This window comes from Passer montanus, unplaced genomic scaffold, assembly GCF_014805655.1.
Source record: "Passer montanus isolate IOZ18808 unplaced genomic scaffold, ASM1480565v1 scaffold35, whole genome shotgun sequence".
NCBI lineage: Eukaryota > Metazoa > Chordata > Aves > Passeriformes > Passeridae > Passer > Passer montanus.
This window is the reverse complement of record NW_024368263.1, coordinates 831,524-857,995: the sequence shown is the minus strand read 5'-3', so window position 1 is coordinate 857,995 and position 26,472 is coordinate 831,524. Positions and strand designations below refer to the sequence as shown.

At 42.7% G+C, this 26,472-nt stretch overlaps 1 protein-coding gene across 1 annotated transcript in view; it reads left to right on the top strand.

Moving 5' to 3' along the window:
• The window catches only part of FOXK2 (forkhead box K2), a 52,717-nt gene that overhangs the window by 732 nt on the left and 25,513 nt on the right, over positions 1-26,472 (top strand). The gene's annotated exons all lie outside the window — the stretch shown is intronic.

Genomic DNA, 26,472 nt, shown 5'->3' with positions numbered 1-26,472 from the left:
GAGGGGAGTAGAACTGAGGTGAGATACTGGAAGAGGGTACTTTAAAAAACTGTTCAATGCCCTGTTTTCTTTCCATTCAAATTGCTGTTAAATTCTCTGGCTCTTTCATTACTCTGATGCTTGTATGTCTATAATGCTTGATCAGTCAGTCAAGAGGAATGCTGCATTGAGGCACATTATTTAGGAACATAACAGGGAACCTGGTTTTATTCTGAATTCTTCAGGCTTAGTAGATCATCATGGGTTTTATCTTGTGGTAAAATTGAAATATGAAACGTGATTTTTATAAGCCATTATCATTTGTCTGATTTAATAGTATGAAATACTATCAGCAGTGTGATGATGATGCTTGTTACTACTTTTGCAAGAGGCTTTCATGTCCTGTGCCCTGTTTTGGGCTTCCAAATCAAGACACCCCAAACAAGTTTCAGCCGTGTGTTGTGTTAAGCATGTTCTCATGAGTCACTGCTGAAAATACTGATCAGTGGATAGCAGGAAGGAGAGTGCATCAAAGGAGGAATTCCAGAGGTTGCAGAAGTGGAGTTTCAGTTTGAGATGTGTAAATGAAATGTGGGTCAGAGAGGAATGGTGAATCTGAGCACTCTTTGTGGTTTGAGTGTCCTGTGCCAGCACAAGCCTGCTTCCTCTCTTTTCCCCTGTCTCAGCAGAAGAGATTAATTTCATTTATAATTCCAGAGATTCCTCACCACTGCAGCACTCAGAGCCCTGGCAGTGAGGATTGTGGTTTCACAGTTCTGAGGGTTCAACAGATCAGCTGGATGGTTCTGAGATCAGGTAGAGCTGATAAGTGTGAGGAGTTACATGTTCACCACCTCACTTAGGTCATAGAGCAATACTTTCTGTAGTTCTTGTGCCTAAAAGTAAAGCTGACTTGTATTTCTTGTATTTAAGATGCCAAAATCAGTCTGCTCCACTGGGTGCTGTGTGTAATCATGCTCTGTATGCAGTGTTCAGTGGAGCTGTAGCCAGAGACTGCCCAGGCTATCTAGAAATAAAGAGTTAAACATTTGCATAACTTTATTTCAAGACTGATGAATTATAAATAAATACAGGAAATGCAGGAATAAGGTACTTGTTCTTCTTTTTTAGGATAGCTTCCGAAGGCCACAGCCAGAAGAGGATCTCTGGTGGAAGTCAGAAATGCTCTGATGAATGTGCACAGTGTTGTGTCAGACCCATTCCAGGGCTGTGCAGGGCTGCCAGGCTATCCAAGGTGTCAGTGGCTCTGGGGTGAAATGGGGGCCTGGGTTCATGTTCCAGCTCCCACAGCTGCTGCTGCTCTTCCCTTTTCCTTTTCCAGTCTCCCCACAGCCTCTGACACACCTTGTGAGTCCGTGTGATAACCTGGAGACAGGAACTCACATAAATACACCCTCAGAAGGGTGGTATCTTTGACTGGGTTTTGTTACTCCTGTCATTGCTTTCATGTGGTTTGTTCTCACTCACACCAGGGAGGTGCTGTGAGGCTGGGAACCAGTGGCAAGCCCAGGAAATGACACTACCTCTGCAAGCTTGGCATTGAGCTGTGGGCTAGACATTGATCTGTGATGTGAAACACCTTTTCACCTTGTAGTCGTGCAGAAAAGCACTGAGGAAAAAGCTGATCCAGCTATTCAGATTATTATGTCAAGTTATTCTGGGATCTTAGGGAAATAATACCTATTTTTGGTGACAAATTTAAAGCCTATTGAGCATTAGAAATAGGATATTAAGGGTTTAACTTAAAATTATGAGCTTCCAGAATGCTGATTTTGAGAGCTTTTTTCTTCATTTGCTTATTCTGCCTCATGCCTTCCTAATTAAAAAAAAAAAAAAAAATCAGGTGTTAAGAGGAAAAACAAAGTTTGTGAGAATACTTAGTAGATTTTTTAAATTCACTTGTTTCAAATTTTGCTTAGTCTTTGAGAATGTTCTTCCTGAAGACAAAACAAGACACTGAAGTACATTCTCAAGCAGCTCCATCTTATGTCAGTGTTAAAAATGCAGCTGTGCAAAACTGGTTCTTGGTAGATTTTGGTATGAACAGAGAACAGAGGTTGGTTCTTGTGTTGGAGGATTCCTAACAAGGATGGAAAATGTCCTATTTTAAGTTGTTCAGGCTTTGGCTACACATTAAAAATACCAATGCTAAATACTTTATATGGATGTGAAAAGCAGTGCTGCTGTCATCATATTCCTTGTAGGATCTTTCTTTGTGTGCTTTGAATTCAGCCAGTTTCTTTATAGGCTCCTTACAGTATCTGTTTATGGAACATGAGGTTGTTCTCTCAGTGCTTTTGCCTTATTACATGATTTCAATAACATTTGTCTCTCAGGAAAACAATTACAATTTCTTAACCTCTGTGTAATACTTTTTCATATCTCAGTATCTCAGTAACTCTCATCTGAAGTTTGCTTTGTTCTGAAGATATCCTGTTGGACACAGTAAGAAATACTTCAAAGACAGACATAAAGAAAAATATGTCTTTACTTTTCACTGTTACTTTCTTTTTGCCTTTCTGCTGGCTGAGAAAAAGGCATTGATTTTAAAACAAACCTGAACCAAACTGATTTTGATAAAGGCTTCATTTCTCTCACCCTGAAATGACAAATTTCAATTAGAAGGCTCTGTCATAAAAAGAATATTTTAAGGCATGTTTTTCTTATTGATTCTTATTAGTTTACACTTGGTACTGGTTTTGATTTACCTTTAGTTATGTTTCATGTAGATAATTCACATTTTAATTCCAACAGAGTTGCTGTCCATTTCTTGATCCAGCAAAGGGATAGGATGAACATTCCTTGCAGAAAAGGCAAAAGAACTTGGAGAAAATTCTTGCAGTAGAATTGTGGCTCATAACTGATAGCAGTTACTAATGATCAGCATTAAATCCAAGGAGTGCTGCCCTGATGAGACCTGGTCTTGATTATGCTTCAGGACTTCATTGTGTGGAACTCTTGGTTAGAAGTGGGTAAGAAAACTTCAGTGTTTTGAATCATCAGGTTTTGAATCATCATCATCCAATTTTATACATAAAACAGAAGCCTGAAGAACAATTAACAATTTCTTTGGCAAAGGTCTGGGTCATGCAAGGCTGGATTGCAGAGCAAGGGGAGGTTTGCATTTCCAGTTAGCAGCCACTGCTGCTGCAGCTCCTAAAAATCCTTTTGTGGTGTTGCAGTGTAGAGTTCCTTTCTGGTGATTACCTGGGAGAGTGGAACGGATGCTCTTTGTCCAAGGCATTTGAGTTTTCATTGTCTCACAACACAGGAGGATTTGGGCTGTGCCTTTATCCTTTTGGTCACTATGAAGTTCCAGCATGGCTGAGTCGACCGCTCGCCCCCTCGAACTGATTGAGGCCAGTTGTCTAATTGCTCTTTGCAGATAAGAATTAATTAGCCTGATTATTTTTCATAGCTTTTGGATGGCTTCCCCACCTGGAGAGGAGCAGTTCCTCTGTGTCAGTGAGTGATTGCTGAGCCAGAAGCTTTCTGCCTGCACTTGTAGGAAGTGCTGACTGGTTCTTTGGGCTGCGTTAGGAGGCAGGCAGCCTGTGGTCAGAATGCAAAGGATAATTAAGCAGTTCCACAAAGGAGCTGGCCAGCCCAGAGAGCTGCTGGCTGCCTTTGGCTTGTGCAGTGCCCATTTCCCTTCTGTCCCAGGTCAACAGCACGTTAACAAGTGGCAGCTCAGGTAGCTGTGTTTGCCCTCCTCCCTCTTCCTCCTACAAAAAAATGTTCTTCTGGATGTCTTAGGTATTTTAGGAGTATTGCACTTTACAGCTTTATTACTTAAAGAGGTGTGAAAGTCATCCATAAAGGAAAAAATGCTAACATTTGAGGTATAGTGGTTTATTTTCTCCTGTTATTATTAAAGTCACTTCAGAAACTGGCTGGGTGTATCTGGAGAGCTTCCCACCATCCCAGGCATTTGCTGTTTTCAATATTTTGCAGCAATTACACAGGGCTTTTTTAACACTTTCCCCTTGACCAAAATACATTTGTGGGGAAATGACTAAATCACAGCATGAGTCCTGCTAAGTTTTACACACCTTGTTAAATTTAAGCATGTGAAGAGCTCCAGGATAGTTACTGGGATTACTCAGAAATGTGGCTGTGGGTTTGAGGCTCTGTTGGAGGAAGCTGTTACTGCTTACAAGAGGCTTCTCACCTTGGGAAAGGAAAAAATGTGCTTGTCAGGTGCAGGGATGTTAATATGGGAAATCTTTCTTCATTCAGTTGCACAGGGTCTGGTATTTGAAAGCTCATTTTGTTATATCACACATGAATGTTACTGGAGTGGTTCTGACAATTAACTTTGTAGGACTTTGTTTACTAAAAATCAAATCTCACCGGAAGCCTGGGACACTTGCTGTAATAAAAAGATTATGGATAGCTCCTGATAGCTTTTAAAAGCTGTTTAATTGCTGGTTGTGTCAAAGTAAGCAATTAAGGTCACTTAATCTACTTGATTATTCATCATATTCCTCTAGTAGTACTCTGTGCTTGGGATCTGTGAAAATGTGCATCTTGAGAAGCTGCTGCACTCATTCATAGCCCTCAGTGCAGGGCACATGTAATAAGAAAGAAAACTTCATTCTATGGCAGTGCTAGCCCCAGCACAAGCTGGGAGTGAGTGCCCTTGTGTTGCTACAGCAGGAGCTTCCAGGAACAATGGAAAAGTCTAAAAATGTTTAGTCATGTAAAGGCAGCTTGGTCACATAAAACAGTATTAATGGATTAGCTCTTAGATGGTACTTACACATTTCTGTTAACCTCAGGCCAGATTGTTTTAACATTAGATGATGCAGGTGCTTAATTTCTGTGATGCAGTCAGATGCTGCTGCATAATATGATGAGGACTGGATAACACTGGGTTACTTGGCATGAAGCAGAAAAATGGAAGAAGTGCTTTGAGAGCTTGTTTAGTGCCAGTGGTCATTACAGAAGTTCATTGGGATGATTAAATTTTGGTCAGTAGCTTCATTCTGTCCTGAATAGTTAAGGTGGATATAAAGCAGACAGAGAAAAACACCTTTTGCTTTCAGTCAGCTGGCAGGGGGGGGGGGAAGTGTGAAGAGGATGTATCTGCAGTGCAGCTCTGACATCAGGGCCAGGTTTTGTTCCACGAGTGGATTTCTGGGGAAGCCAGACACCCAGAACAGAGGGAATGTTCTGTCAGTGTGAGCTGTTCACCACATGTGCAGCACAGAGCAGACCTGCACGTGGGCAGGTCGGGGTGACCTGTACCTGTGCTGTGTGATCACAAAGAAAGTCACTAAATCTGCTCCAGTTTAGAAAAACACGGACAGAAAGATCTCAGCCTTCCTCTTGAAACAAGTGGAGTCCTGACAATGGGGTCTGGTGTTTGCTCATGCAAAAGCCAACAGCTCTACTGGTGTTCAGTTCCTTTCCACAGAGCAGCTGAGTGATGGTGGGACCCTTGGAAAGAAATTGCAGTGCAGACAGACTGCAAAACTCCAGCATTCCCTGTCAGTGTTCTCTGTGTTGTTCTCTATGAACAGGACAGGATTTGTATCAGCTTTGTGAATTCAGTACTGCTTGTTATTAATGAATTAATACAAATTGAGAAAGCTGTGATTCACATAACGGAGAATGGTGAAGTAGCAGCAGTGCCTTCGAGTTCTGCAAACTGAGCAACCATCAGGGTGGTGAAAGTGCTGCTGGCCTGATGGAAATTCACCTGGCTGCTGTCCCATTCTGCCAGTTTTCTCCCTCTGCAGGCGTGGGGTGTGTTAGGAGATGGCAATCCATGGGTAATTCCAGCCAGCAGGGCCCTCAGGATCCCAAAGCGATTGTTAGCAAAGCAGGCACAACAGTTCTGTTGCCAGCAGAGCCAAGGGATAAAAACAAGCTGAGAATCAGGGAGTCATAACTGCCTCTCTGATGCTCCACATTTTCTGTGCCAAACATATGTTGGTATAGAAGAAAGTCTGATTCTAAATACCAAAGTGTGGGCAAGATTTAACTAAAGTTTTCTGTAAAAGAAACCAAAGCTCTAAACTGTTGCTATATTTTACTGCATCTGCTGTGCATATGAGATTGTGTAAATGGACTGAACCAGTATGGAATTAAGTTGTAGCTGCCTATAAGGAGTTCTGATACAATCCTGAGGGTAAAACTAAGGTTTGCCATCACTTTGCAGGTAGCAGGTACCATAGTCTGTTCCTAAGCATTCACAAAATAGTTCTACAGTTGAAGATCTGTTGACTCAAATGTGCAAACCCAGAAGTTTCAATTTCAACTTTACTGCTGGATGTTTGTTAGCAGGCTGGCTGGTTTTTGGCTGAAGTGTAAAAATGTTTAATGTCTTCTGAATTCACAGAATGGCTTGGGTCGGAAGGGACCTAAAGTTCATCCCCCTGCCATGGGCAGGAACCAGACCAGTTTGCTCCAAGCCTCGTCCAACCTGGCCTTGAACACATCTGGGGATTGGGCAGCCACGGATTCTCTGGGCAGTTATTTTTATTAATAAATAATGGTGAGCTTCAATACTGTAAAAAACCCAAACAACACAAGCCTTTTCTCAACGAACCACGGTGAGGTTGTGGAGCTGTTACGGTGACATGTTTGTAGTGCATATGTTGGTAAATAAGCATGAATACATTTTAGCACCCTCTTCGCAGTTTATAGCCAAACGTGTTTAACTGTTTACTTTTCAGTTTTGACAGTGCCTGGTCCCTGGAACAATGAGTATTTGGATCAGGTGTAATATTTTCATTGCAGATGAACTGTGTAGCATTAATGCCATCTTTTTTTGGTAGCCTGTGCCATTTTCAAGTCAAACGCCCGCTGTGGGTTGTCCCTCAGCGTTTCCACGCTGCTCCCCGTGCCGTGCCCTCGGAGCGGTGGCACTCCGGTGTCCGGCTGCTGTGTCAGGTCCCTGGCTCGCTCCTTGTGCCCTGGTTCCGCTGAGGAAACTGGGGCTGAGCCGAGCTCTGTGCACACACACAGCTACACCTGCCCTGCCTGGAACTCGGGCATTGAACGCTGTGATGATTTTCCATGGATGTTACAAAGCTCTGACAATGCGGAGTTACCTTTAACGTGACCCCCGCAAGGCTGTCAGATCAAACTTACAGTTTTAGTTTTATTTTTATTACTTGTTAATAATACGGTAGTTCGAAGCTAAATTTGAGCAGTTACCCAGCTCTCTCCTGGTGCTTCTTGCTCACCCTCTAGCACTATTCGCCTACTTGTATTTATTCCATTCTCGATTCTTCGCCCTCTCCCCCCGCTGCCGGTGCCGTTCCTGAGGGCGCTGCTGGCGGCGGCAGGTGCGGGGCGCGGATCCCCGCCGGAGGCTGCAGGTGGCCGGGAGGGCGGGAAGGGGCTGCGGGCACCGCCGGCCGGCAGGTGCGGCTGTCCCGGCGCCGGCTCCGTCCCTCCCCTCCCGTGCTCTCCTCCCCTCACAGCCGGCGGGCGGGAGGCGCTGCCGGGGCAGCTCCGCCCCGCTCCCCGCGCGCGGCTCCGCTCCGCGTTTTCCGGGCCGCGCCCCTGCGCTCGTGCGCCGACACTCGGACGTGCGGGGCCGGCGCCGCTCGCCATTGGCCGCGCCGCCGTAGCCCCATGGGCGTGCGGGCCGCGCATTGGCCGCGCGCGCTGTCAATCAGCGCGTGGCTGCGTCAGGGCCGGGTGCGCGGCCCCGTTCCCTGCTGTGTGCGGGGCCGGCGCGGGGCCGGTGCGGGCGGGGCCGCGCCTCGCTCGTCCCTCGCTAAGATGGCGGCGGCGGCGGCGGCGGCGGCCGTGGCGCGGCTCGAGGGCCGGGAGTTCGAGTACCTCATGAAGAAGCGCTCGGTGACCATCGGCCGCAACTCGTCGCAGGGCTCGGTGGACGTGAGCATGGGCCACTCCAGCTTCATCCGCGCCTCCGCCGGCACCGCCCGGCGCGGCCGCCGTGCCCTCCGCCGTGTCCTTCCCCGCGCGGAGCGCCCGGCGCGGGCTGGAGCGGCCCCGGCGAACAGAACCGGGCACAGCCCGAGCGCTGCTCCCGGTGTCAGGGGAACCAGCCGGGCGGTTCTGCTCCGCTCCGGGCTGCCTGGGGTGAGGATCAGCGCTGGGGGGCTCCTGCAGCCCCCTCGGTGCTTTGGCAGAACCGCGGGGTTGTTCTGGTGTTGGTGATCGTTTCTGCTGCTTTGCCTAATATTAACGTTTTTTCTTATGGGTAAACTGAATCATCCACGTGAAATGCTTCTGCTGGCCTGAGCGTTTTCAAATGTTTTCGTTACGTGACAACAAATGTATTAAGAGGTTTTAAACGGTAATACATTCCTTTGCCGTTACCAAACATTAACTGTCTGTGCAAAATGATTTTCTAGGGCAATACGTGAGGCCTGCCCCCGACATTTAAGGCTGTGTTGAACTGTATAGAAGTGATCTGTGCTCGGCGCAGTCACATGTAGGAAAAGTGAAAGTGTTTTGGTTTAGTGTGTTTTAGCTGCCTTGACTAAGAAATACCTCAAACGTTACGAGTGCTGTACCTTTATAAAGCACATGCCATCAGTGACGCAGCCTTAATGCCCTATGAGCCTTTAAACTGTGCTTAGGACATTGATGGTGTGTATTTTCTGCTCTGTCGGCCTAATGTCAGATTTGTCACCTGGTTTCTCTGTGAAAATCAAATTGCCTTACCTTGCTGCTTTCTAGGAAATGCTCATTCTGAAGGGCTTTAACAGTGCCCGTGTGTAGTCCTGGATATAGTTGGAGGACTTGTTTGACCTTTAACTGTCAGTTCTATTTTTACTTTCTGCTTTTAATATTAATAATTATTTGGCATGTGGTTAATCTGTATTTTAATCTAACACGTTTATGAAGTGTAGATCAAATACTTTTTTTCTTTGTAAGCACTGCAGTATAATACACTATTTGTAAGCACAATTGCATGATCTGTGTTGATTTCAAACAGTCCAGAATTAGTTGGAGTAATTGAATCAGTAACATTCTTTTAAATGCTTAAGACCTGAGGAAAAAAGAAGTACTTCTTCATGCTGTCCACTGATTTGTAATTTATTCTAGTTCTTTCCATCAGTGTCACTTTTCAGGTAGAAAGAAGATTCAGAAGGATTTTTGTCTCACTTTTTCATTGAACAATGATGAAAAGTTGTGTGTAGTTAGAATTTCTTCACCGGTGGATGTGGGTGGTGGTGCAGGAGCTGGCGTTTGCTGTGTTCAGAGGTGACACCATTCCTTGGGCTGTGCACACACAGTTCCCAGAGCAGCTGGAGGTGGTTTTGTCCTGCTCACAAACTGGAGGTGTAGGCCAGGAAATAAAAGGTGCCCTGGCCAGGGGCTGGAGCCACCCTGCAGGGGGGTGAGCATCACCCTGGAGGGCAGGAAGAACACAGCCCCAGAGCTGCACTGGTCACTAAGAACAACTGCTGCTTGGTTATTAAAAATAAACCTGCTTCAAAAACACAAGTCTTACTGGGATCAAATGGGGAAATAGTAGTTTCATTATTTGCAAAGCTTTTTTGTTTGAACAGTAGTCTTCAGGCAAATTCAAGGTACTGTCTCCTTTAGGAAGTCCTTTCTGTGGCTTGCTGATGACTAATATTGTTTGTAGTCCTGTTCTTGAAGTTTGGTGTAGATTTAATTGGTCACGCTGAAGGTGGTCTCCTGCATTTTAAGTCAAACTTACTTCAGTGTAATGTAAACATTAATTAACGGTTGAAGTGTGATGGGAAAGAAAGTAGTTTTGTTGTGAGCTCAGGATTGATGATTGCCAGCCTCCAGCTCAAGTAATCACCAGATCTATTTTTGTTGTTCTTTAATCCTACTCTGTTGCCAGTAATAAATATACTTTGCCTGTGACTACACAATCATCGGAAATTTTAATGGCAGGTGAAGTTTCAAAAATTCAGGGTGGCCTGTTCCTTCTGTTTGTTTTTGAGTGATCCTGGAAACCAAGAATGGGGGGTCCATCTCTGTTTTGTCTGATTAATAGTGACTTACAAAGGTGCCAAGTACAATGCTCTTACAGACTTGAAATGTCTTATTTGCTTGTCACTAATAATTGTATGTAGTTCCAGTGTCCTTGGCCTTTTTTTGTTTCAGCACAATATTTAAATTTGACTGCATTAATAATGTTACTGAACTCCTTGTTTTTGGAAGGAAAAAACAGAAATACACCTTGGTAGATTTCTCCTGCAAAACACACATTTTAAACATCTGGGGAAATTAAATTATTAATGTTAGAGTATACACTTACCTGTAATAAAGGCATCTTTTTTCTGCAGAGAGAAATGTCATGAAACATGGAATTACTGTGCCTTAAGATAAGTGTTCTGGTTTCTATTTTTAATGCCTCCCTGCAAGCCTCACTGGCAATTCAAATGTTGAAGTTATCAAGCAGTAGGTAATAGCAGTGGGAAGTGTGTTTTTGTTTTTGCAGTTCTTGACAGACTCCCATCCCTCCTTGTGTATGTACAAACCAGCTGTCGTCTTGTGAGATGAATCAAGTGGGGGTGGGGAGAAAAGAGCCATTTTTGAGTGTGTCCAGCAAGGAGCTCTCCTGTCAGTGTCATGGCACACATGGGATAAAGAGGCTGCAGAGGCTCCTGTTCAAGACACCCAGATCAAAGCAAGAAATTAATATTTCTACACCTACCTTTGAGATGCACAGACTGTCCCTCTCCGGTTCCTAAAGTTCATGGTTTTTAATTGCTTTCATTTGCTGCCTGTGGAATTTCCCCTGCCTTCAGTGAAAACATTGATTGGATATATTGCTAGGTAAATCATAACATCAATATTTGCTTTTGAGGTACTTGGCTGGAAAAATACCTTTTGTGCTGGGCAGAGCAGCGTTTGTTGCAGGAGCTGTTGTGTACAGCTCTGGAGAGGCAGGATTCCAGACAGATGTAACTGATACAGCTGCAAAAACAGACAGACTTCTGGGTACAACTTTGCTCTGAAGGAGTGCTTTTGTTTTGGTTGGATTTTTGTATTTTTGTGCTTTGTGTATTGGCCTTCGAGTTCACAGAACTCAGGACATCTTGGACTTCACTGTTCTGAGGCAGTCTTACTCATTTTGACAAACCCATAGATTTTGTATTTTAGTCATTACTTTTGGTTCTGCTTTTGTGGAAGTAAATTGTGATTCAGAAACAAGATACCATGAGCATAGGAACAGCATTTTTAAGTCAGATCACAGATGCATTTAGTCCATGACCTGCCTTCAGGAGTGGTCACTAGCAGATGCCCAGGAAGGAGCATAAAAATTGATTCATACAAATGGTTGTGTTTTGCTTGGTTATTCTTTTGGATCCAAAGAGTTCAATTCCTTTTGAGTTACTATACTGTTTGCATTTTCTCTCTCTCTTTTTTTAGTAGTTGAGTTTGGGTAAACCTCCTCTATCCACAGTGTCTTTGGATAGTGAATTCTGCAAAGTAATTGGAGCCCATGTTGGGAAAAATACCTCTTTTTGCTGAGTTTCTGGAACTTGATGCCTGGTAATTTCATGTGATCCAACTGAAGCTCTTCTATAGTAAAAGACAGTAAATAACTCTCCCATTCTGTCATTCATTCTGCAGACTTCTTTACATTACTCAGTGTGGGTGCTCTTACAGTAAATGACATCAAGTACGTTTTACTTTAGCTTAACATTTACTGAGTAATCCTAAATTTAACCTGTGTAGCTGAAAACTAAAATTTAATTTGTTTGTATTCCTCTGATTTTCCTCCTGGAAATACAGAGGGCCTGAATCAATAATTTTACCTTGGTCTTGTAGTCTGGAGCTACAAGCTGGGGTTATTGCTGCCTTTAAGCAGTGGAAATTCTCCTGCTGATGAAAGCTCGTCGATTCTGAACAAGGATCAAGTGTATCTATTCCCTGAGTCAATTCTTTGGAAAAGTTTATTACGTTCAGTGTTACCTGCCCAGGAAACAGATGGTAAAGAGCCTCAAATATATCAGTGCACTTTTTTTCTGCCATCTAATTGCAGTTACTTAAATTGTGTGCAAAGCTGTGATGTCTGTGTGGTTGGAGCTGTGGCTGGACTTGTGCTCCATGGAAATTTCTCACTGGAAACATCTGCAGTTTGGCTTAACAGTGGAGGTGAAAGGATCACGACATTTCCCTGGGTCGTGTTCCGTGGTAGCTGAGGAAGAGCGTGCGTTGCTTGGATTTGGGTTATGATTTATGTCCTAAAGGTTTTCTCATGAATAGAACTGTTAGATGCTCTGAGCAATCAAACAAATGCTTCAAGGAATTGGTGTTAATATGTCCTGCAGTCTGTGCTGAGAGTGCTGTGTGGGCACCTGCTTTCTCCCTTCCTTGGCACCACTTTTGCCAGAGGCTCCTCAGGGCGACAGCTGCCTGAAAGCTGGGCAGGCCTCGGGACTGATTTGTGTTCAGAGGTGTGTTTGGAGCCCATGGCAGCTGTATTAAAACTATCAATTACCAATTACCTCAGAGCATGAAACTAGGGAACATTGGGCTTGGCTGTGACTTGACAGACTCGGGCTCCAGAAACTTTTATTTACTGGTCCTGTGCCATAGTGACTAATAAGGTCAGCGGGGCCGTGTTTCTAGGTGGGTTTTTGGCTACTTTAAAGAAGGATTTGCAAATGTCAAGCTCAGTAGAAGCAGTGTTCTCACTTCAGCAGATCTGATTGAAAAGGAGCGTAGGAGGAAGGTAGAGCACATATGATTTGAAATGAAAATAGAGATGAGCGGGAAGTTTCTATAGTAATAATTTGTGTTACAGTTGTTTCTGTCATCTCCTTTTTTTCATATTTGCCTCTCAGTTACACACACCTTCTGAGTGATTTTTTTTTTTTTTTTGGTGTTGCAAATTGTCAGTCACCAATCAGGTAATTGAGGTAAAGCTTAAACAGTTTATATTTGGTTTCTGTTGGTATGATTGGTATTTGTATGAAACATCCTTACCCAATTCTACTGATCCTACAAATGGTCTTACATCTGTAGTTAGCTAAAGGAGGAAGTAGATTTTTTGTGTAGTTCTGTGAAATACTACAAACCGGAAAATAATCTTTACAGCCTGTAAATTTCCTGTAAATTTCTGTGACAGAAGCAAGATTGTTGTCATTTTGGTTTAAAGGTGCAAAGTGAGTATTAAAACTGTCTGTTCCAAGAATCTGCAGTTGAAAGAGTTTTGAGATTCTTACTTCAGTTTTAATAATGAGGTAGGAGATATGCAAATTAAATAATTCTTTGCATTGATTAAATCAGAATACCAAGGTGCCATGTTTGAGTAGGATGATGCACTTTATCAATAGCAGAAGTAGTAAGTTAAATGAGCTAATAAAGAAAATAAGTTAATCTTTCACCTGTCTTTTCAAAATAAATGTGTATTATTAATTTGCTTATAATTAGGTAAGGGCACTTACAAATATAATTCCTTCTTGAAGGAAGATGTGTTTTAGAGAATAATTCTGCTGTGGAGGAGTTCTGCTGCTGTTGGGTTTTTCTTTTTTTTTTCAGCATGTGCAATTGTCATGGACAAAGCAGAAGGTTATTTAGAGTCATGCCTGAGCTATTCAAAATAAGATTATGCTTCTCATTTGCTGTATTTTTCAGTAAATACAGCAACTTTTCAAGACATCTCAAATCCCATTAACTTCTATAAATTATGTAAAATACAGGGAAAAATATCATTTCAAGGTAAACCATGTATTTGTCATGTGGTGTGAGGCCATGGCTTTTGCAGTGAGAAGGAGTTTTCACAACAGTTCACTAATAAGCTGCTGTCTGTGCTGAAATCCTGGGAAGGTGGTGGCTTTATCTGCTGCCTTGCTTGTTTTCATGATAAAAAGTTGATGTGTAGTGACATTTGTTTCCTGCGACTTCCTGCCTTTAAGGAGTTTTTTGACCTAGATAAAGCAGTCGGAGGGGAGGAACCATATTTATTCTGCAGCTCTTCCACTTTGGATGGTGGAGGAAATAAATGTTCCATTCTCCAGTTAAGATTCCCTCAGTGCTGTTTGATCACTGAGGGGAGCTGAGGCTTCAGTGAGTTACACTCAGTGCTTGCAGAGCTGGTGCAGATTTTTTGACACATCATTTTTTGTAGGGCATGAGAAGGTCTGTGCCTGGTTGGAGTCTTTTTTCACAGAATTTGTGTGATTCTGCTGCAGCCCCTGCACGTGCTGCTCTGTCCTCTCAGGTATTGCCAAGCAGAGCCTTGGACAAAGCGTGGTCTGTGTGTGCTGGAGTACTGGTGGGAGGAAAATTTTCAGTATTCAAAATTTCAGAGTGTCTTAATAAATATTAATATGAAAACAACACGTTTTTGTTTGCCCATGTGCAGTAAATGAAATGAAAACCATGAGGAGATTGGCAGGCAGTTCTGTCCATGCTGGTCCAAACATTCCTGTTGAGCTCAGCAAGGAAGCTCCTGTGGACAAGGATGTGCATGGAATTGAGAGTTTGGAGAGCCAGAACAGTAAAGTAAAATGCCAGAGTCTTGTCATTATCAGGGTGTTATGAAGTGGAACAAAATTAGTATAAAGTTGACTGGAATTAATTTTAGTTCAGTGCTGGTTTAAGGCTTAACTTTAAGAATTACAGAAGGAAGCTCCTGCCAAAGCCTTGCTGAAAGCAGAAGTGACTTCAGTGTTGGATCAGACTGCTCAGCCCCTTGTCCATTTGGATTCTCTGGGGATGAGGATAGTTGTAACTATATAAAGTGCTTCAGGTAACTACAATCCCATATTGAAAAAAATATCTTTATTCCCAGCAGCAGAACTTATGGAATGCACTGGTTGGAATAATGTGCAGCTTAGTGCTAAATTGTGATTAGAAATACCTGATCACTACTGGATTGTTTTGGTGATCTACAGTAAATGCAATTACTGATAAATATTTACAGTGTTGTAAACACTGTCCTCACAAATAATGAGGAAAAAAATAGAATGAATCAATTTAAAACAGCCCAAAACTATGACATCTGGAAAAGTACAGAGGGCAGAACTGTAGGGTGGAAAACTGTTCTGAAAAGAAGCAGTAGAGTGAAAGCCATGGCTGCAGAGGGATCCTGAGGTGCCTCCTCTGAGATGATGTGTCCAGGCACCGATGTGCTGACTCTGTGGAAACTGGGGAGTGGCAACCAGTGCTGGAGCTTCACATCGTTCTGGGATCAAATCTGTGGTAAAGGATCTTGCAGAACTGCGAGGATTTCAGTGGAGGGTTGCTAAGAAGAGTTGAAGGCTGGAAGAAGTCCCAAAGATTGGGGGACAAAAGGGCTTCAGTGTGTTTGTTTTGTGGGTGCCTGGGTCGGTGTAGGGCGGTTTTTATGGGGCTGAATGAGACCACTAAAGGCTCTCTAATGGGTCACACACAGGTGTGAAAGCAGAGGCTGTAAACTAAATTGTCGAGGTCTGAATGAAGCTGTGTTGCTTTCAAGAGTGCTGGGATATCTGTCTCACCATCTTCCTCTGATAAACAAAAAATAACCCTGGTGCAGAGCAGGTAGGGCTGGCTGACATCTCATGGCTTAGGGTTGCAGGAGGTAAAGCTGAAGCTTCTTTACTTGCTCTGCAAGTCTTTTTTAATAAACTGTCATGGGATTATAGCAAGAGACCATTTCATTGTGTGTTTTAACAAAGAGTCAATATTTGTCTTGGTTTCAAATTAAAATTACTTGTAAAGCATCAAACATCCAGTTGGATATTTGTTTATTTCCACTTGCCAGTAGTGTTCTCACACTTGATGTTGTTGCTTTTGTTCACTGTGTCATACTCTTCATATTGGAGGACACTACAGAGGTAATTTTTGTGTAATATAAAGTGATTCTGTGAAAAATTTTGTCCTTTGAGTGAGTCTTAGATACAACTCAATATAAGAGATAATTTTTGTGTAATGTGAAGTGATTCTGTGAAATTTTTTGTTCTCTGAGTAAGTCTCAGGTGCAGCTCATGGGGTATAAGCCACTTAATTCTTGTCCTGATAAGAAATCAGGCTAGTGCATAATGGAAAATGGCTTTACATCTTCTAGTGAACTTGAATTCAAGTTTTTTTGATTACTTAAATGGAAATTAAATGTATGGTTCTGCTTCAGAAATGGTGTGGATGATATAATTCATTGATAGAAGTTCTTTTTAAATGCTGATTTTCACTGATGTGTTCCAGTATGGGAGCAGGTATTTTCCCTTCCCTTTTTGCTCTTTGCTTCCTTTTTTCCCTGTCACAGCTGGGAAAAAAGTAGTTTAACTTCCTTTGAATTATCATTTTCTTCAAAAAGCTGTAGCTGAAATGTTGTTGTCTTAGCACAGTGTACAATACATGTTTCACTACTGTAAGGTAAAAGTCTGATTGTTCATGAGGATATAAACACAGCTAGCTTTTGTTTGTTTGTTTTGATGTTCTCTTTGTTGTTCTTTAAGACAGAATACAGGAAAAAATTCATTTATCACTTTGTATTTTCCTCTGGACATATTTGTGTGTTCTAGGCAGAATATAACTTGAGCAGACAAGGCCTAGACATGTAGCTTATACACTTCTGTAATATTAGACAGATCTATATAATATATTGTATATATATACAATGCAATTATATGTATATAATACAGTTATATATGCAATTATATATAATGTTGTATTATACCATTATTATATATATTATTGTATATATTTCTGTTGGTTGCAGTCAGTGCAGTAAACACAGAAAGGAACTAGCTGGGAAGGATAAATGATGGAAGCTGGCTCTTACAGAAAAGAATTGCCCTCTGCAATGTTCTGACCTTTCTGGGCAGGTGAAGAAGGCCTGCAGAGCAATGAAGGGGACAGAGAAATACAATTTTAAAATGAGTAAGGCTTAGAGAAGAGAAGGGTGAATTTATTCACATGAAATTGTCTGATAAGTTTAAATTTGAATCAGAACAAACTGATTATTTAAGTAAGTGAAAATCATGGTAAAGAGGATAAATGCTCTCAGGTGCACAGTGGGATTGTTGGGGTGCCACAGCAGGGCCAGGAGTTGGACTCAGATCTGTGTGGGTCCCTTCCAGCTTGGGATATTCTGTGATTGATTTCAGCATCATACCCCACAGAGATGGGAAAAATGAGAGGGGAATTCAGCTTATACATGGGAGAGAAGAGGACACAGGCCCAAGGTGCTTTGCTTTAGAACATGGGCAGGATAATCTGGGGTTTGTAGTTGTGTGAAAGGGGGTGCCGGGAGGCTTGGGGAAAGATGGAAGATTGAGATCATCTCAAGTTTAAGGGCTGAGCCTGAGAAGCAGTGCAATTGTTATTAGAAATACAATTGCTAACCTAATATAGTGTAAGGAGTCTCAGACTTGGGGATTTAATTGGGGAAAAGTCATTCAGAAGGAGCTGGGGTCTCACATTTTGGGAACATGGTGAACATCTGAGCTACTCCCAGGTTTCAGTGCTGCTGCAGTGGAGCTCAGGAGGAAGGTCCTGTTTTCTGCAGGGCTCCTGTTGCAGCTTGGGCTGGCCTTGGAGCTCATCAGATGTTCAATGCTGCTGCTCTCTGCTTTTTTTGCTATTTTTGGGTGCTTTGCTGTTGCATTGAAGTGGCTCACAGGTCTGGCAGGCAGTGGAGTACATGGTGGGCCTGCACAGACTTTGGGCAGCAGTCAGCTGGCTGGGACTTGTGGAATTGTACAGTAAGGAGTTGCAGTTATAGGAGCTGTTTATGCTCTATGAAATAAAAATGGAAAGGAAAAAAAGGATTTGAAGCAGTGAAAGACCAAAACTAATTTTGGTGTACTGAAAAGCACTTGCAATGTAATGTAAAAATCTTTCAATCCTAGAAGTTCTTGTGGCAGTATGCCTTTTGGTAAAGGGGTATGTTAAATTTAAAAAAAATTAAAAAGGTTAACCTTAAGTAGACAGGATGCTGACATAATTTGATGGTATCACACCTTTGGTTAATCTGTGCTTTCTGGCTCTCTGTTTTTATCTCTCTGTAAAAGTGAACACACAGAAAAATCATGAGAGAAAAAGGGGGTATGCGTTCCTTGGCTGTGGATCGTGTAGCAGAGGACAGAGTTGATGTATGGTCTGCATTCCATGAATTAAATCAGCCTGGCTCCTGCCTAGATCCAGGCTTTGCTCCACATGTCACTAGTCTTATTGGTGGTATGTTGTGCAGTGGTGGTGTTACAAGCTCTAGGGAGAATTGAACATTAAGGATATAGTGCAAGTAAATGGTATTTTAAAAAAAATATATGTGGTTTTTGTTTGTAGTGTGTGTGGGTTCCAAAAAAAGCCCTTTTATCTCAAAGACTTCTCTATCTGTAAGGCAGGCAGGTGAGTGATTAGAGTTTGTGCAGCATTCTGTATGGACTGCCTGAAAGGAAAGCATTATTTTGAAGATATTTGTAAAAACTTCACTGACTTTTACATGTCTTCAGTGCAGGAGCTGCATATATGGGTAGTGCTTTCTCAGAAAATACATAAATGTGCTGAAGTTGACAATGCAGGTAGCTCACATGTGATTTGGTTTTCCTGTGGTGCCTTTTGAGGGCCTCAGCTTGATAGGTTGTAGAAACACCTCAAACAAAGGTGTGATTTGGAGAGAGCTTTTGCTTCTTTATGCAGGACAGCAAATCCAGAGTGCCAAAGGGAAAATCTTAATAATTCAGTGGAGTTGATCCAGCCTTCTAAACTACTTGGAAGTAGCTGTGCATGGTCTTCTTGCTGTGATGGAGCTGACTGCTCACCTTCACTCTGAGCCTTCTCCAGGGGTGCTGAGGTGCAGCATTTCAGGAAAACCATCCCTTGCAGGAGGAGCAGAGGATAACAAACACCACCCCTCATTTCTGTGCAGCGTTTGGTGGACTTGGATGCTGGCAGAGGTTGGTAGGAGGGAGTTACTTAAATGATCATCAATCAGAAGCCTGTTTATCACTTCCACAGATGAAAGCAGTAAATAATGCATTGAGCAGAGAGGCGTTCAAGGAAGTGAGTTGTTTTCTTTCCTTAGGTGTGTGGATGTCCTGGGTGTGGCTGGGTTAGGCTCACAGAAGGGTCTGGAGGTGTTTCTGTCTGATCTGCCTGACATGATCATCACACTTATTTTGGAGAAACCAGACAAGGTACTTGTGTGGTCTGACCCAGGAGGTTTTTTTATCAGGTAGAAGTGGTTGGTGCTTTGGTCCTCTCTGCCCTTTCATATTACTGAACATTTTTGCCTTTAGTAGCATTAGGGGCTGCAAGGCAAACACTGACTTTGTGTTCAGATGCCATGAAAATCCTGCTTTGAAGAGGGTGCAATGTATTCTGAAGTAACTTTATTAAAATTACTAGATTGAGTGGTAAGATTCTCATGGGATGATGAAATGCATCCTCCTGCAGCCCTGCTCTCAATGATACCATCAAGATCCTGGCACAAATTCTGCAGCTGCATCAGGGTGGAAGAGCAAGTGCAGCAGTTTGAGGTGCTTCCCCTCTGCTGGGAATGCAGGTTCTGAAATGAATGCAGGGCTGAAGGCTCAGTGGAGGGTGGGCTCTACAGTTTGTGGTTGGGTGTGGTATTATTCAGCTTTCTAGATACTGATAATTGGCAGAGACATTTTGGACCTGGAAACCACAGTGTTTCAGTTAAAATGTCCACGTGACGGGCACGTGTGGCAACACCAGAAGGAGATGCAATAGGTAAAAACCACAGAAGTTCAGTTGTTGTTTATCCTCTTAAATTGATGTTCAAGCCTTTGTTTTTAAAACCTTTTCCTGGTATTGGTCTGCCCATAAAGCTGAGAAGTGCAACTAGTCTATGAATATTCACCCTTTCTGTAATAAAACCTCATTGGAACTGAGATTCTGCCAGAATTCTGTTAGAACTTTAAAAATATTCAATTTTCTTTATTTCTTCCTTTGTTTTTTTTTGTTTTTTTTTTTTTTTTTTTTTTTTTTTTGTTTTGTTTTGTGGTTTGGTTTTTCACGTGTGGCAACACCAGAAGGAGATGCAATAGGTAAAAACCACAGAAGTTCAGTTGTTGTTTATCCTCTTAAATTGATGTTCAAGCCTTTGTTTTTAAAACCTTTTCCTGGTATTGGTCTGCCCATAAAGCTGAGAAGTGCAACTAGTCTATGAATATTCACCCTTTCTGTAATAAAACCTCATTGGAACTGAGATTCTGCCAGAATTCTGTTAGAACTTTAAAAAATATTCTGTTTTCTTTACTTCTTCCTTTGTTTTCTTTTTTTTGAGATTTTTTGGTAGCGTTGTTTGGTTTGGGTTTTTTTGGGGGTTTTTTTGAGATTTTGTGGTAGACTAAGATGCTGTTTTCTCATATAGTAATTTTTCCTTAACTGCATCACAGGATATAGGGAATATTACCTCAGATAGAAAAAATTGGCACTAATTGTTAAACATTCACAAGATAAAATTAAAAACCTCATTCACAGTTGGGAGGAGAGCTCAGATCCTTCCACCTTTCTCTGTTTAAACATACAAGGTAAATGCAAAGCAAGTCCTGGTGAAGATTTTACATTTCCTTCCTGAATTTTGGCCTGTTATGAATGGCTGTTGCTGTCTCCTGCAGTGCAGGCAGCCAGAGCACTCCTCTGCCAGCACACCCTTGTACACAGATGTTGACTTTCCTGTCAGTAGTGAAACAGCCCTGCTTGTTTTATGGGGTGGTTATTCTGAGGTTGGAAGATTGTTGAGCCTGGAAGAGATCACTAACCCCAGCTTGCTACTTAGCTATAAATAAGTTTGGTCTGCTGTGGACTAGTAAGTACTCAAGATTCTTACGTGAGGTTATTCACTCTTATCTAGGGCTATCAGCAAACTGGGTGGTTTGAAGCCTTTAAAGAAAAGAAGCATGCAAGCCTTGCAAAAGAGTCAGAGAAGCATCTGAATATAAATAATTCAACCCTCAGCCAGAAGGATAAAATAAAAATCTAAAAAAATGTTTTAAGATAGTGTTTTAAAGTTATTTTGGTTTAATAGTAGCTTAAGGAAAGATTATTTGTTTATGTGTGTTCTTTGAGTTAGCTGCAGTGTTGCTGAAAAGTGTGGCACAAAATAATTGAGCTGCATCTGAAGAGCTGGAAAGCATGGTTACATGGAATACAAAATAACCATAGTGTGGGAGAGTGTGACTTCGACTAGAGGGAGAAGAAACTGAGTAAGGTGGTTTAATCAGAAATGTTGGTTGTAAAAATCAGGCTTTTCCACAGCTTTTGAAATGAAAAAAAAAATCCTGATGTTGTGGAAATGAAGCTGGGAGATGGCAGTGTAGGAATGTGTGACCCAGCTCTCCTGGTTTGGGAGGCTCAAGGAGGCAGGGTGTGTTTTTGGTAATTCTCATAACACTCAGCCTCTGATTCCATTCTTTTACTGAGAGGTGTTGGTGTGCCTCATCCCCAAGGAAACTCTTGTTTCGGCAACTTATTCTTTTTGCCACAACCTTTGCTATTACAGCGTTTGGTGGTTTTCTTGTTCTTCCAGTAGAATTCTTTATCTGGAAGGTCTGAGCAGTTTAGGGTTAATTACTCTCAGATGAATGCAGGTAAGGCCCAGGGGGGTTGGGAGCCTGTTGCTGTGACATTTTCCTTCAGCTGGGACATCCCTGGGCTCTGGTTAGGGAAACAAGCATTGGTTACTGGGTGTGTTTCACCAGCACAGTTTTGTCCTTCTTGTGCTTCTTTTGTTTTTATAGGAGCTGCTTGTTCCAGCTTTCCCCAGGAGATGTAAAGAAGGGAATATATACAACTGCCCTATGTTTTCCTAGGGATGTTTTGTGGTAAATAATTTGCTGACTGAGAACATATTGACAGTGTCTGAGCAATGAGCTGGACTTAGCAAGTTCTTCACTGAATGAGAGAGACTTTTATTTTTAAATCCGAAAGGTCTTTAGATACTTGTGATGGTTCCCACCATCTTTAAGTCATTAGAATAACCCTCTTAAAGGTGTTCTAAAAGGAGACAGGATTTGACTTGTGCAGGTAATGATTTAATACAAAAATACAAAGGAAAAAGCAACCACGCTGGGGTATTTAAAAGGAAACTACTACATGGTAGGTATTAAAGAGGAAGTGAATGGATCCAATATTGGGTGCAGAAGGGGCTGATTTGGGCAGCAGAGGGGGAGATCCTTCCCCAAAGGCTCCGTGTGGCAGCAGCAGCAGCATTCCTGCACAGCTGTGACTGCAGTGGGGAGGCAGAGCTGGCTGCTGCAGCCAGCTGCTGTGTGAAGTCACATATTTGAACTCCATCTGAATCAGGTTTTTTCCTCCCCATGTTTTGGAGTCTTAAAACATCACCATTGCATTTCACTGTCACTTGGGCCACGGGTGGCATGGTGTTGTGCATTGCTGTGCATTGCTGTGTTTGAGGTGCTGAGCACAGTTCAGAGGTGCTGAGCATTTAAATGTGTGCCTGCATCCAGCACAGAGTGGCCTCGAGGAGCCACAGACACTACAGTAGTCATTTTATGTAATCTTGGATAAACTGAGCCTGCTGCTTCTAAAGGTTGCTTCACACCACCACTGGTTACATTTAATGCAAGCCTTGAAGTGAGTTAGTGCCAAGCAAAGCATTGTTTGGAGGATGGAGAAATAACCTGGGAGCCAAAATTAGCCTGTGTTCGTGTGAGCGGTGTGTGTTTCGTCAGGGCTGCCCAGATCATGTCGTCCCTGAAGGCAGCACATTTCAGCTCTGAATGTTTCAGCTATTACAACATGGAACATGCTGGTGAGTGGTGCCAGTAACATACGCTGAACATATGACCAGCACATGCCCCCACTTCAGCCTAGGCCATCAATTATTTACTTCTTGTTACAAGCTGTTTATTTCTGAGAGGTTCTCTCCCCTCTGTCAGTATCAAGCACTGAGCCTTTTGTTTCTTTTTTATTTTATTTTTATTTTTATATATTTTCTACTCTTGCTGCTGATTCTGTATTTGTGAAATTCTCTGCTGTGTTTACCACCACTCCCTCCCCTATTTTGTTTGTGCTCGTTCTCTGAGGATGCCATCCCAGGTAACTCCTGTGGTAAGGCCATTGAAACTGTGGAGATCAGTCTGATTATTTTCAACGTGTGATTGAGAGATAAAATGACCTTACACTTAATCTTTTGGGACTTGGTCTATATTCATTAGTTAGCTGTGATACCTCTTCTCTGTGTCAATTTTTCACTGTTATGTTTCACATCTGTGAAATGGCAGGGTTTTTCCCTCATCCCTTGTCATCTTTGGTTAGATAAATGATGTGAAGCAGACACTCCATAAGCCTTTTCTGATTTTAAACTGATTTTTGATGACAGCTCAAGTTCCCAGACTGCTTGTGACTCTTCATTTGCAGCAGCTCTGTGCTGTGGATTCTGGTACAAAATGAGTGAGCACCAACCCAGACTGATGGGCTGGGAGCTCTGGGGAGCAACAGTAGATAAAACTTTAATGTACATACAAATATACTGCATCTTGGCTGGGTGTTTCATAACATTTTAGGGAGTGTTGCCTCTTGGATGGGATCAGGCTTGACACAAAATTAATTGGACTTGGTGAGCTTTTCAGAATGAATCATCTCGTAGTTATTTGTGTACACTGTAGGTAACAGGCTTAGCATTGCATACTTCTTTATATAGATTATTCTTTTAAATTCAGTTTTCTCCTGGAAGTGCATTGAGCTAAGGATACACTGTTACACAAGACTTTGCTTCTCATTTTAATATGCTGGTAAACTTGATTTTTTCAAGCATTTGCAGAAATTAAAAGTATTCCTCTCATTGTTCCTTTTTTTAACATTCACATTAGATCTCTATGGTAGCACAGGTTCATTTAAACATTTCCTCCTTGTTTTAACCATACTTTTCAATAAAATTCAGGCCCTGCAGGTAGACTGTAACTACCCCTTGGGTTTCCAGGTTAGTTAAAACAAACTCCTTGGGAGTTAGAGCTGAGAGAACCATCCTGCCCTGCCCTGTCCTGTGTGAGAGCTCTGGTGTTCACAGGCTCTGCTCAAGCCAGATTAGTTTACTGGTGGGCCTGAAAAACAATCCCTGGGAAGGGAAGGGGAGAGGCTGGGGATTAGTTTTCTGTCGAGTCAGGAGTGCAGCTTTTTCCATTACCAGATGGGAAGATATTAATATAAGGTTGATAACATTTTATTAGCATTTCATAGAATCATAGAATTTTTTAGTTGGAAATGACCTTCAAGGTCACTGAGTCCAAACACTGACCCAGCACTGCCAAGGTCACCACTAACCCATGTCCCCAAGTGCCACAACCACATGTCATTTAAATCCCTCCAGGGGTGGTGTCTCCACCACTGCCCTCAGCAGCCTGTGCTGGGGACTGACCACCCTTTCTGTGAAGAAGTTTTTCCTCATATCCAACTTTAACCTCCATGGCACAGCTTGAGGCCATTTCTTGTCCTGTCCTTCATTCCCTGACCCCCACCTGGCTGCAGGTCCTCCCTGAGCCTCCTTTCCTCCAGGGTGATCCCCCCAGCTCCCTCAGCTGCTCCTGGTGCTCCAGCCCCTTCCCCAGCTCCATTCCTTCCCTGGACATGTGGCAGCCCCACAGTGTCTTTCTTGTGGTGAGGGGCCCAAGACTGGTCACAAGATTTGAGGTGTGCCCAGCAGAGGGGACAGGCACTGCCCTGCTCCTGTGCCCACCACGGCTGGTGCAGACCATGTGCCACTGGCCTTCTTGGCTACTTGGGCTGATGTTCAGCTCTTGTTGGCCAGTACCCCCAGGACCTTTCCAGCCACTCTGCCCCGGCCTGGATCACGGCAGGACCCAGCCCTTGGCCTGGTTAAACCTCACAACCACTGCTCTCAGCCCATGGATCCCCAGCCTGTGCAGATCCCTCTGCAGAACCTTCCACCCTCCAGCAGAGCAGATTCCCACCCTGCTGGGCATCACCTGCAAAATGCCCGAGGGTGCCCTCAGTCCCCTTGGCCACATCATGGAGAAAGATGTCAAACATGGGCCAGTGTGAAAGTTGTCTCCTCTTGGAAGGTCTTACTCTGTGGTTCCTGATCCTCTCTGCAGGGCCTGCCACTGCCCTGGGCAGCCTGTGCCAGGCACTGACCACCCTTCTGTGAAGATCTTTTTCCTCACATCCAACCTAAGCCTCCCTGGCACAACTTGAGGCCATTTCCTCTGGTCCTGTCCCTCATTCCCTGGGAGCAGAGCCTGACCCATACCTGGCTGCACCCTTCTGAGCCTCCTTTTCTCCAGGGTGAGCCTGGAGCACTCCTTATGTGGCTCTGGCACCCCTAGATCCCTTGTGGGCAGGTTCTCACACTAACCCCAAAGAATATTTTCCTATAAAACCTTGTTTTGCTGGTCCCTTGGTGCTGGTTTGGTTGGTATCACTGAGGGCTCTGACAAGCAGGGGTGTTCCTGGCCACCTCCTCCCCAGGCAGGAGAGATCCTCAGTGCTTCACTCTTGGGTTCAGTCACAGATGTGAGCCACAAACCCTGCAGCAGGAAAAACAAAGGAGACCACTGTGGACAGTGAAGTTGGACTGGAAAAACAACAAAGCTCTGCTGGTGCTATATTTAGTAGGTCCAAACTGTTTGTGTGGTTGATGGTTCTCGTTTTGCTCTTCACCACAGAAGTATCTTCAAACACAGATATTTGATAAGCAGTTTCTGTAGTCTCTGTTCAACTTTGTGTTTTGTTTTCTGAGGGTAATGAAGAATTCAAGGTTTCTTGTTGTCTTTCAAGCTCTCTGTATGGGGTGAAGGTGTCATTGTTATCTTTGCAGTTCTTGGGGGAAAGCCACTAATTCTCCTGTCACTTCCCTATAAACTGAGTGGTTTTTTCTCAGGAGAATTAGCAAAACTGAGTGAAAGATATAATTTATAAATTAACTAATTAGTTCATCTTATAAGGTCTTCCTGATGTGATTCCTGGTGATGATTAAAGGAGCAGTAGTTTAAAAATAACAAATGCATCTTTTTGACTCTCTAAAAAATGTAACAAACTTGTGCATTCAAGTTAACATTTAATGAACAACTTCTAAAACATCCTGATGATTTCTTATTTTGAAAAAAATGCAGGTTTCTACAGACTGATTTTAATCATCTAAGGTATCTGTTATCTTGATTTTTAGCTTTTCTGACTTAAAGCCTGCGTGTTGTTGTATACTGGGAAGGTGTGCATATTATTAAAATGCTGGGTAAGGCCATGGTTATGCCCTCCAAAATTGTTACAATGTCTCTTGGATTCATATTTTAATTATAATCTCCATTTTTGCTTTGCTTTTCTGTAATAGGATTTAGAATATTAGTCTTTTACTTTTCCAGATGGATATTTCTAGGTGTCTTGGTCACCCTAGGACACTAAGATTATAAAATAATTAGATATATGAGTTAAAAACAAGGGAAATTTACTCCACATCTATAGTACTATTTGCTGATATTTACTTCAGTGTTTATGGTAAGTTTAATTTTGGGGTCACCTTGGTTATTATGGGAAATGCCACTTCTTTTTGTGGTGCTTCCTATACTGAGGTAGGGATTGGAAAAAAATATTCTCAGGATAAAAGTTTTTTGTCATTAT